The sequence below is a fragment of the Asterias rubens genome, chromosome 20 (genome assembly GCF_902459465.1).
Source record: "Asterias rubens chromosome 20, eAstRub1.3, whole genome shotgun sequence".
Classification (NCBI taxonomy): Eukaryota; Metazoa; Echinodermata; class Asteroidea; order Forcipulatida; family Asteriidae; genus Asterias; species Asterias rubens.
The window spans coordinates 155548-168783 of NC_047081.1; the positions used below are offsets into that span (position 1 = coordinate 155548).

At 39.2% G+C, this 13236-nt stretch overlaps 1 protein-coding gene across 1 annotated transcript in view; it reads right to left on the reverse strand.

Annotated features, from left to right (window-relative positions):
* The window catches only part of LOC117303592 (tachykinin-like peptides receptor 99D), a 34896-nt gene extending 28236 nt beyond the window's left edge, over positions 1-6660 (reverse strand). Inside the window, exon 1 of the mRNA XM_033787798.1 lies at positions 6268-6660. The gene's annotated coding sequence lies outside the window, so the exon portion shown is untranslated. The remainder of the gene's footprint in view (positions 1-6267) is intronic.
* Positions 6661-13236: the final 6576 nt, after the last annotated feature.

Sequence of the window (13236 nt, forward strand, 5' to 3'; positions counted from 1 at the left end):
ATTTCTACATTTGTATATTTCGTTAAAGATATAGCAAAAGGTGCCTCGCCCTTAAGATAGTTACCAGAACGAAGTATCTGGTAAAAATTTACATAATTTGCTTGGCCACTTAAACAATTCCAGATATTTACATCAATAATTACTATATGAACCTTCATCTTTAAGATGGATAAAATGGTGACCGTCAAGATCGAGATTAAAACCTCACGCTGACCAACCTGAAAAGTTCAGCAGATGCGACCCGATTCCTAAGCTCCAACACCAACGAGTTACATCAACATAGTATGAAATAAATAATACAACCATCTGCCAACTTACGTTTGCACTATTTTGTTGAGTGACCGCCTGGAGGACCAACGCTGCAAGCTTTTTCTTGGAGATAGCTGGGTATTGTCATATTTAAGTGGTCTGGGTTGGTTGTCTGGGGGATAATGTTACTTAAAATGACATGAGACTTATTTGAAGAAGTGATAATACAGATATACGTGACTGGTGAGAGGTTGTCAATGGCTCTATATCGGTGGTGTGTGACAACTAGATTGTATTCTTTGTTGACATTACGCATTAGCTTCCACTCTCAGACGCACTTGTATACCACTGTACAAACCCTTGAAAGAAGTCTACCCAGATTAAGTTTCAGTTGACCAATCACAGTCACGGTAGCATCACGGGGCTATACACTCAGCCAATGGCTACGCTTGGATTGAATGACGTGCTTCAACAATTGTTTCTCACCGCACAGTTTTTTGCGTGTTTTCTTCAAGGTTGAGTCTATTTGAACCAAACACTGCGGGGCTTTGATGGGATTAATAACTACAGGTGTAAAATTAGCTTCCGTGTGTGAGAAACGAAACAGCCTTTGCAAAGAAACTCACACTAAGTCGCTCTTTTCAAGCGAAGGTCGACTTGGTTGTTAGTTGATCAACAGCTTGAGTTGTTTTCAGTGATGAAGCTCTACAAACTTTAAGCTCTCCAAGGGGATTTTACCACCTTCCCTTTAGAAACAAGTGGGTGTCTTGTCATTTCAGGCGGCCTGGGGTGTTTCATTGTAAATGGTGTGTGAGAATTGGAGCAGACAATCGTTTGCATGAAATTATAAACGCGACTATCTTTTAGACCTCTGGGGTTGAATGTGTAGAATTTGACAAATGATGTCTAATGAGTGAAACCGTTAAACTGTTTTAAAACACCAGAGGGCTTGTTTGTTCATGTAAAGACGAATTATTAAACTGTGACGAGATCTGTGGCTGCGAAGGTTCATTTAGAAATAGTAAACCCATTTATTTAGAAGAGCCCTTATACAGGGACATGTACAGATATTCTTGTTTAAAGGACGTGTACAAAATAAAGTATTTTGTTTGTTTGAAATAGTTTTATACAATGAAAACCGTATTTATAACGCGCCCTTAGCTATTATTGTTCTTTACAAAATAATTTCGTTCCTTAAAAAAAAAGAGAAAAAAATTTGTCAATTACGTTTGTTGCATATTGCGCAAGTTGTGTCAATTTTTTGTTTAATTTGAAATTTATATATGTATAATGTATTAGATGACAAACAAATATTGCCCCATTTTAATAGACCTTGGTTTGCGATTGTGCTCTGAAATTAATTAACATTAATGATGTTAAAAATGTAGATAAATCAATGACAGATACATAATGACATAACTGAGAAATTTATCATGATGGGGAATGTTCACCAAGGATGTCTAGTGGTTAATTAACCAGCCATGACACTCAATCCACAAATCAGAAGAGATTAAGAATAATAAACTCCTTAATTATTTGCACCCAAGAATGCGTTAATTAGTTCCGTTCTGAATCTCTGTAGATAGTTTGGAATGATTATTAAACGTTATTGATATTAAAACTATGGATTTAAAGGGGGGTGATGGGGTTCCAGACTATTAGCTCAATCCCATGGTCTGAATAGCCAAGATGGAAATGAACAATAACCTTTTGTCTTTGCCTTCTCTGCCTTCGCTTAGTCTTTGTGTATGTGTCTCCATCCTCTTGTGTTTAAACGGTAACCAGTCATTTCGCCCGCCCCCCCCCCCGGCTAAGTCGTCTCACAAAGTCGCCCCCAGCAAGCTCGCCCCTTTCATGTACAAACTCGCCCCTAACAATGTCGCCCCACAAAGTCGCCCCCGTTACTGGCCCAATACTTCCACTCATCTATCGTCTTTTTCATTGTTCATCTGCAATTGTTCATTCATTCTGTTCTCTCTCTTCACTTCTTTCTGCTTGACGTCTTCTGTTTGTTTTGTGTAGGCCCTAATTAAACGGCAGTAAGAAAAGGAACTGAAACACCATGTGGACATACACACGTCCACACAGTGTGCTGATGAATATAGGAGTTCACAGAGGAATATCCACACAGTGACTGCAACACAGAGCTTTTTATTGAGTGTGGGAGTAAAACATATTGACATTTTATGACATTTTTGACATCTCGTAAGCATAATTTCATAACACAAGAGGAACATCTTAATCTTCATCAATAAGTCATCCCTGCCTATTAAACACATCAACATTGCAAATTATGAACGACATCGTGTCCTCGTAGATCCAGAAATAACACATCTAGCGAATCGTAAATTATGTCCGATGTGCAGTTCGTTCGTCGGGGGATCGCAGCGTTTCCTCCACGGGCTTTCCAGCCAAAACCTCGGCCCAGTTTACTACCACCATGGTATGCCAGAACGAGACAAGATGTTTCGTATATTACTCAAGGTCTATATTAATCATACACCGTGGCTCAAGTATACGTTGTTGACCTCATAACCAAAACACATGTCATCCACACAGACTAAGGTCATCATCAACATTTCTCAATTAGTGAGACAACTCGACATTATAAATCACTGTCATAAACTGACATGTAATGTACATGACATAATAAAAAAGGAGGGGTGCACTTCTTTCCCATGCTTTATGGATAACAGCAGCTTTGAAAAGAAACAGAAACAACAACAACAACAACAACAACAACAACAACAGCAACAACAGCAACAACATCTCCTTTTTGCTTCTGTGGGTTGAGTCATAGCATTAAATGTTGATTTATCATACAAATTTAAATCAGTTTCACCAGTTTTAGGCGTGTTTATAGAATACTGTACAGAACTAATTTATTCTTTAAAATGAAGCATAAAAGAGCACGAACCGCTGACGGAATTTGCAAAGAATAGCTTGCTCGTATAAGCAATTTAGCCGAACCCCATAGGCCCTAAGATCAATTCATGTCATCTAAATTAGAATCTCGATTAATCTCGGCATTTCAATAACCCCCAGTTATTTTAATCGACAAACCAGAACTTGTTGATCAACAATATTACTCTAAACAATATTTCAAAGCACTTGCTGGCATTATATTAAAAGTTGGGCTAAAAATAAAGCGAAGATCCATCAAACAGTTTCGGACTCTTGTTATTCTTCCCTGGGGTGTTGAGAGAATAAAAATAGAAAGGTTTTGATCTGTAAACAGAGGAATGAAGCCATGTCACTAAGACACTGACCGTGCTTCCAAGCAATATGCGTACCAGTATAAGAAGTCTAATTACAGTGCGTCACTTAAAGATGTTCTCTCTTTGAAGTTTCATTCAACAAGATGTTGTACTGAAAGCATAGAGCTATATATATTGACTAGAGCGCTAACTTGCTCTGCGTTTTGAAGCCACCCTGGGCGCAGACATGTTTGATGTGTTGCGTGAATTCGGAATTTTAAGAGAACACACATTGCCGCGATTATTTTACATTCTGCGTGTGCGTATACGTACGCAAACGCAACTGTACACTCGCGCGCGTACGTCCGCGCTACGAAAACCGTAACTTCGACTTGATTGCCTTCCAAAAAAAAAGTAAACGCGCCTTTTAATCATGACGCACATGACGCTCGCAGTTTGTGCACTGATCAGCAGATTGTGCGTTCACATTTACTGCATTTTTTGCTTCGGTGGCACATAAAAAAGAACAAACGCACTATCATGCAAATAGCCGTGCAATTGCCGTACAAAATTTCAAGCTTTTGTATTGGTTTGTACATAAACATGGATGCGCCCACACGGCTTCAAAACCTTAGTGCGTGTATAACGGGGTGTTAGCTCTCTAGTCAATATATATAGCTCTATGACTGAAAGTCACCTTTAAGCGTGTTTAGCTAGGGCGTGACCCCATATTATTATGTCACTACGTAATACGCTTGCGCATTTGCTTCAAACGCGCAAACTTTTGGACCCAAAGCTGATAAACGTTTATGAGTACCAGTGAAAGGCTTCAACGTAACGAAAACGGTAAAATAAATTATTCAAACATTCACTAAAAATTGATCAACAGGTGAATTTGTTTGTTCTCCCCCTTAAAATCGGCTGTCGTTTGGAATAGAAACAGTTGCCTCAAAGAGTAAAACAAAAATAAGACTTTTGCAATTTTCATGGATTTAAGTATATCGTTCACATCTAGGGTCCATTTTCTAAAACCCTTCGGTTCAAAGTATTCCTGATTATGTTTCTATCTATTCAAGACCACTCGTGACTAAACCCTGCGGACAATAAGTCGATTTCTACACGATGGAAGACGTTACGGCCTGTAGGGTGGACACGTGTCCAGATGGCGTCAGTCGATTGAGTTTGCTGGGCGCTACAGGTGCACTCCCATGTTTATAGACAACCATATGAAAATATTTCCAATGTATAGAGAATTAATTGATGTTTGGGGTACTGTGAATGAGAACACCCTAAGGGGTGCTCAGATAAAAGCAAATGGAGAGACTCCGTGAGGCAATGGAGAGTTTGTCTTCAGGAGCAAGGATTATAACAATTTCGAGAATTCCAGTGGGGTTTGGTGATCCATGGAGGTAGAATTCTACCTCCATGGGTGATCCAAGCGATGGAAAGCTGTGGTTATAATCAGACTGGTTCTACCTTTAAATTGGCACTACAGCAACCAGCTGTGACGTCACAAAAAAGAGGACTCACGCAAAAAACCATTGAGACTAAAAACCATTACGAAACACGGATTAAAGCAGATGTCCAGACACCAAGAAGTTGCTACGGATATAAGACACTGGTTGCTATGGGTATAGTACATTGGTTGATATGGTAAGACACATTGGTTGCTATATATAGAATACAGATAGTTCGTCGCGCGTCGCACTTTTTTACGTTAAAAAGGGACATCATGTGACTCGCTCTCAACCAATCACGAGGCAGCAGGACAGAGTCTGAATCCAGCGACTTTGACTGCGGCTAGAAGGAAGCAAAGCCACAGCCGGAGCTAGTCATTCATGATGTGGTTCATTCATTACCAGATATGTTTCTCTGATACAGATTATTAAAAACAATGGTCTCTTATTTCATTTGTTAGCGTTTGTTAAGCGTCAACGTAAGAGATAAAAATTATCAATTTATTGAGTAACGAAACACCATGGGAAGTCCTTGCAGTTATCTTGGGTCAAAATAAAGCGTTAGAAAAGAGTAACCCGAGAGTGACGCGGTCGGTGGCCTGCTCATCGCAAGGTGTCAAAATTATCACTACGCAGTTCCTATGACTTCGCTTCTTTTTTGATGAATGATTATCGGTGTTGGAATATTATCTCTGTCTATAGAATAAGTGTTTATCTTCAAGATCGGATGTTTTAAACATAACTTATTAGGAAAACAGGGGGTGGGGGAAAGAAAGTTTGGACATGTTTCTAAGGATGGGCCAGAGGGGTTTAAGTTTACTCTAACACAGGGGAATGGATAATATTACAAGACCTTTTCTAGAAACTAGGTTTGGATATAAATAGGTGTTTGGATCGAGGGACGGAACGATCAAGGGGTCGTCGGAGTTATTTTTTATTCATAAAATAAAACAAGCTTTCGAGCCATGTATGCTCGGATGTTATGGGAAATCCGACACAAAGTTAAAAGGAATTTCTCTTGTGAACATATTTCGCTGACTAACTGGTCACGTGGTTTACACAGTTTAGCACTTCACACAAAGACGAATTGAAAAAGACAGCACATCAAATGGCATTCATTACGTAACATTTGCAGCCAAGTGCCAAACAACATAAATAAACTCAGGCCTAAAACTGCTGGCCTTTCGTCAATGAATTAACAGTGCGACCATTGAATTGGAACGATTGTGGGTTCGAATCCCACACAAGATGGCCGACTTCACTGTTTATTAGGCACAATATTAAGCAAATGGCTACATTAGCAACATTTAGTTGACGTTCAATCTAAGATTCTATAACTACTACTAGTGAAAAGAAATACTCACCAATGGTCAAATTGGTTGCCTGTCGGCCATTGACGTTGTCGGGTAAAACTGAAGTCTGCAACCGGCTGTAACTCTCTTCTCGAGAGTCAAAGAATCCTCGCTTCTAATTAACTGCTTGGACGTTCGTGAGAGATGGTCCGACAACTGCACACAGATTGATGAAATGTTTGTGTGTGTGGGTGCCTTACGCCAATCATCTCAGTCACTCTGCGAGTGCCATACGGTTACAGCACGGCGTGTAATAATGTCAGGAATTAAAACTGACCCTGTTTGTACTTGTGTCGGCTAAGTGTCGAGGGGCGACAGAACCCGACAAAATCTCACACAGGGAAGCTTCCAGTCTGGATGTTTTCTGACATCGAACCTTCCCTGATTGTGGGGCAATTTCGCGACATTCACGTCCAATCGCATCTCTGGTCACTCGGTAGCTTTTTGGTGACCGATAACGCTCCCGCGCCGCGCCGCAGGCGATGTTTTATTCATGAAACAGCCGTTGAGTTAGAAGCCATCGACGTCTCCATAGCTGAGACCTTACTCTATGCTGAGACCTAAATAAGTACTGGCTGGTCATAGTCCAATAGCCGAGATACAGTTTGCTTGATTGACTAAGAATTGCTCGTTCATCCTCAGCCATTTCTAGAACACCGAGGACTTCTTGTGTCAGGTTGAATTCAAACAGATGTAAGGCGCGATGTCTTCATAATTCTCAATCACTATCGTTACTATCGAATCACTATCGTATCACTATCACTTAATAGAAATTCTCATGAATCGTGTTTGTTTTACCCTACAATGCACAACGACACTTCTTGGGTCAAGATCCCTCTATGGTTCAAGGGTTCTCTATTAACTCATTCATAAGTAGGATTTGAAACTTTGCATGGTGGAAGTAAGATATAGACAAGTTTCCGGTAACACCATGTAATAACAATCTCTAAATGAGTTGGGGTGGTTCTGAAAAGAACCGTTGGATTAACTCGACGTTTCGATCAGTATGCTCTGATCGTCTTCTAATAACAATCTCTAAATGAGTTGGGGTGGTTCTGAAAAGAACCGTTGGATTAACTCGACGTTTCGATCAGCGTCCTAGACGATCAGAGCATACTGATCGAAACGTCGAGTTAATCCAACGGTTCTTTTCAGAACCACCCCAACTCATTTAGAGATTGTTATTACATGGTGTTACCGCAAACTTTTCTATAACTCATTCATGTTTATCCTGACCCCAGGATCCGGTTCAGTGATTCTGGGTCAAGGCCCGCAGGCAGCAGGTCTAGCTTTGCTTGAGCTGCTACAGGCCCATATGGGAGTTCTGTATTGTAGTGTTGTTTCTTGCTGGATAAATAATAATTATGGACTAATTTGAGTGTTTGGTCTAATTTACAGAGCTCCTGAAGCGCCATACATCACTTTAGACCACCAGTGTCGAGATATTTAACCTCTCCAAGTTCACTTGTTTTGTGCAAGAATTAAAAGTCAACGTGTGAACTTATTATCTTGCTTAGACGCTAGAGCAACACCATCTTAAAAGCAATGTAGGAAAGGTCTTAGAAAATGACGCGATTTCTCAGTCTGTAATCGGTCATCATAGAGTCTTTCTGGAAGGTGACATGATATCACAGCACCGAAAATGTCTAACAATGGCAGTTTACACGTGAGGTTGAGACTTGTCATCTTTTGCCACTTTTTATCAAAGCCCATCTTCCCAAACTTTACTTTGGTCACAACTTGAACTTAAAGGTAAATTCAGGTCGCGTGCTGTGTAGTAACCAACGACTTCATCCGCTCGCCAACAAACAGCGCGAAAATGTAGTTGATTTAAAATCACAACTCATGATTACCATGGGGATACAGGCGAATGTGCGAAGCAAATGCGTAAACAGAAATATTATAAACAAAACAGAGTTTATACTGTTGTTGTTTGTTGTTGTTGTTGTTGCTTCTTATCCATACAAACGTGACATCGGAATCATTGTTTGCTTTGCTTTCACCATTGCCGTGAAGTCAAAACCAGTAACTGTACATGAAAACACCATTGGACTTCAGTTTTCCATTAATAACTATTCAATGTTGTAAATTCACAACATTGGAAGGAAAAGACCGCGCGGCCTACAAAGACAGTATTTGGCTTGAGTAATGAGGATACCTGTGCGCAAAGATCTCCAATAACAGTTTGTGCTCTATTAAACTTGCAAATTGTTACCTTCATGCTCTCGACAGGTCCAGCAATTTCAGGACCTCTCAAGAAAGGGTGTCGAATTCCGTCTTTAGGACCCCCCTGACGTGTAAGGCGTAATGTTGTAGCCTAATTGATATGCATGAAAACTACAATTAAAACGAGGGTTTGTTTTTGTTCCACACGCGGGCCCCTATCCGCAAAAACATGAGAGTTTGATGTGCTAGGCCACACATGAGAGTTTGATGTGCGGGGCATACTAAGAAAAGCGACGCCATTAATACATAGCTGATCAGCTATACTTGAGATCATTAGTCGACGTTTCGAGATGTCTTCATCCTTACTCGATTTGTTCATTGACCTTGTCGGGGTTTTGGTTTGCTCTTTGTACACAAAACAAACACAAAAACAAACAAACAAACAAACAAACAAACAAAGAAAAAAACCAAAAAAACAATCAATACAAAAACAACCTTTTCATTTATTTATATGCATTAGTTTTTGGTGACAAAAGTCTGTTCAGTGTTTTGATCGAATGGCGTCAATGGTCACGTCAGCGTGCGTCAGATTTACGTAACCCGCCTTTTAGACTAGAATTGCAATTACGATCCTTTAGAAATGAAATGTGAGCGTTCCGAAAAATGTTTTAAAATTATGATACAGCATTTTTAAGCGATGTTTATAGATCTTTGTAAGTTGTTACATATCACTAATAATAAGAATGCAAATGAGCACCCGCTTGCATTTTCCATTATAATAACCCAAATATTAAAAAATATAAAAACAAATCCGTGTTATCAATGGTTGTATATTGCGATGATATAACTTTAAAGTGAGCAGTCAACTTTACTCTAGATTTTGAAGAGACCAAACAACACAAAGACCGTTTTAGACGCAATTATGAGTGCTGGTTGTTCACTCGTGATGCTACACTTTCTTGTGAGACTCATGTTTTATGTATTTAGGGCATTACGACTTCTTGCAGAATAGGGGCCTACAGAGCTACATGAATGTGTTAAACCGTGAATCCGTAAAATAGCGCCCGCCACGGCGTAAATCGGACCAGTGCGACAATCGAGACTTTCAACCTGCAGTGAAATAACCATAGACAGCAATTCACACAAGAAGAAAAAAAAAGTTTGTTAACCAAACGGTCACTTCCCTGACCCCCATAAACCTTGAACTTGTTTTTAAAAAGGAGATCTTGTACGGATAACAAGTACAATCAAAATCACGACACAACAACAAATAAACAAACATCAGTCCATGGACCCTATCAAAGCCCAATTAATTAATTGGTAAGCAAACATGACCAATGGTAAGCAGGAAAAAACTCCTCAATAAAGGTATGACGAAGGTACTACGAAAGTCTGTCGGTTAATTTCAAACCAGACTACCATTCATCTTTAAAATCTCGGATCTGTGAGCTGGAGTTTCAGGTCATTGCCATCAGCAAATCGTCTTCAATCTCAAAACGGTTAGATCAGGTTAAGGTTAGATTAGCTGGCCAATCGGTTCCAGTCAATGCTGACTTCATCATGCCCCCCCCCCCCCCTCGCATTAAGAAGCATTCCTCGGTGACAAGACGAGCCGGATTAGTTTGACGGATTCTCCGGCTAATGTAGAATGACATTAAGTGCAACACTCATACGGAACATTTCGCGCTAGCTACCCGGTACAATAAACAGAGAATGCTGGTTTTTGCGGAAACACGTCAGAAATTCTCGACTCATATTGATGCAGCTTTCAAGTTCCAGTCGATGTTGTGACAAGAGGAAGTTAATATCATTTCTGAGACAATGAACAGAAAAAGGGCTGACATTGATTGTAATAATACGTCATGATATTTGACGGCATCTGACATTTTCTGTGTCATGAACAGTTTGAAATGAATATTCGTGCAGGAAATTCATTGCAGACTCCTCGGTCAATAAAACTAATTTAGTTTGAATGGCAAGTTTACTTTTGATTTTTGAAACCGTTTGACTGTTCCAAGCTATGCCAACGTGCAGTTTTGAAAAGTTGGTTTCTTCTTTCTTTCTTTTTTAGGATATCACCGATTCCACGCAAGAACAGTCCGTATAAGACATACAAAGAAACATGTCTGACAGTTATGTTTCTCAACTTCAAAATGGGGGATAAAAACTGACATCTTTTTCCAAAACCATCATTTTAAGAGTAAGTAATTTTACTCGAAAAAGAACAACCGGCTTATATTCACTGCGTTTCTCGCTAGCTGTCTAGCACATCACACAGGAGTCACACTTTTCAGAATTTTTTTAGCAATACATGTAATTTGCTAGTAAGCAAAAGTAGTTGTCGTTTATGCCGGTTTATCGCTGCTTAAAAAAAGAGTTGCAATAAAGTTTCTCTTTGGTTTTGTTTCCAATCGTGTTCCCCTGTTTTCCCTTTCTTGTTGGGGTAAGAATGTTTTTTTGTGCAAAATATACGGAAAAACACAAAATGCGTTCTTCACGGTAAAGGGAGCACATTCAAGATGATTTAGAATCCAGAAGACTGTCATTCCGGGAAATGTCTGGGCACCAAAATGCCGGCACGAATGACTTCAACTTTCATGAACCGAGACAGGTCTAAGAATTAGATCAGCGTTGTTGTTGAATTGTCACTAGCCCGAAGAAACTCGAGACTCTTTGATCTGAAACCGCGCTTGGTTCAAGAAGATCCTCTTCAAGTCAAATTCTGCAATGGGGACAATTATTCCCAGCAAATGTCTGTCTAAGAAAGAAAAATATCAGTTGTACATTGACAAGTAATTTGTAAAGAGATATATCGTAAAACGGGAAGAGGTAACCGAGGGACACTCGGCGCCAAGACGAAAAAATAACGGTCCTACTCAGAGCTCAGTTATGGCGGACTCCCCCCCCCCCCCCCCCTGAAGTGCTGCTTTTTATCTCATATTCATAAGATAGTTCTTCACTTATACTCTCGACAAGGGAATGCATGGTTTGCCGAAACTGTCAAGTACCTCACTGGATGCCGGGAATAACTGAGAAATACCTTGGGGCATGTTTACAGTGAAGCTACAGGAAAGAACAGGAAACAATTCACCGAATGTGGATTGGTTGCCATTGGTTTCGCGTATTTGTACCGTGTGATATGAATAAAGAGAAGATCCCCATGAATGAAGAGACTCATTTTTCTTTAGATAAACGCCTTTAAAGTGAGAACAAAAAATAGTTTTATTCACGTAAAAATAATGTTAACTGGCATTTAATTAATGTGATACTCTTCGCGAGGAACCAAGACGCAATAAACTCTGCATTTCTAAAGATAAATGTTTGTGTCAGTTTGACTTGTGTAGCATTGAAATTCAGATATAAAATACAGGAATGAAAAGTTTCTCGAACAAAAACATTTTATTTTAATGTGGCGTTTTGTACTTTTATATGTTATTATCTACATTTTTAAAATTCATGCTTTTATTTTCTGTATTTTTATAAACATGTATGTTTTTTGTTGGAGGGGTCTGGGATGGCACGTCGCTTTGATGACAGTTTTTAAAACTTTTGCCTTACCCTGGACGGCCCCTGCCAACAAAGAATTACGTCCGAAGATTTAAAATAAATAAATAAATAAAATAAAACGCATAATTTGTAACGCGAGGTCATTGGATGTTGACAAAATTTGCACTCTAGAGAATTGCATCAAATCCAATAGCATAGAACATCATTATAAAGTAGGGTTAAAGACTTGTACTTTCACCCCATTGTCATAAAGACTACATGTATATCTATCAGAAAATGAGTGCATCACAAAACTGAGTTTGAGTTTAAGACAACCCCTTTAAAGCAACATTTGTACCTGAAAAGTTATTACCTCTAGTTATTAAGTTGATTCCAAACTGATGTCTACCAACTTCTGAATCTGGGGTAGTTCAATTCAATGTGTTTATATCAGTGCAATAAACGATATCAGATCAACTTTATACAAAACCGAATTGCTCCAGAGAAAGGGAAAAAAACGTACAAAGCCAACCGAAAATGAAATCAATTGAATATTCGCAACAGTCGAAATGACTCGTAATCAGTAGTACTTATTCGTCATCTTATGTTCCGTATTTCATTAATTGGTGGTCCCTGCGGGCAAAGAACAGACGAATAATTATTCTCTTTGGCGAAAAACGCATCCATACTAATTATCAACATACTTTAACTGAATTATCAGAACAGATGTCAATGATCCCCTTCTAACTGAACTTCCATGTTCTGTAGATTATCGATTCTGAATAATGTGTTTAGGGCGGAAGATATAGAATCGAATTAATTCGACTTTTCAATTAACCAGGACTCCGGCACATAGTCCAATGATTGCAATGTTTAATTGGTTTATATTTTTGTACTAAGAAAGGGGCCTTTGTCACAATCCTGGATTTTTTACGGTAGTCTACCACGTCACCAATGTGGTTTCTTGCCTGCCTGGAAATGTCATGTAATTCAATTAAATTATTTCTGTTACAGAGGTTTCAAGGTATGTTTTGAAAGCGCAGACACATGAAGTGTTCACCAAAATATAACAACGTGCAAAACGTTATGCCATAAGCTAATGTGAAAGCCAGTTTAAAGCAATGCCGCTTTATGGGCTAATAGTCAAGAATGAAACATAAATATCACCCAGGAGAGTTTCTACTTGTTAAAAAAATAAATATATGTACCAAGAACGTCGAAACCATCTACAAGTTGACCACATTTAGCGAGGTGACATTGGGTTAGAACTGCATCACCGAAACGGTACCACAGTAATATGGTCTCCATCATTACCCATGCAGGAGTTTT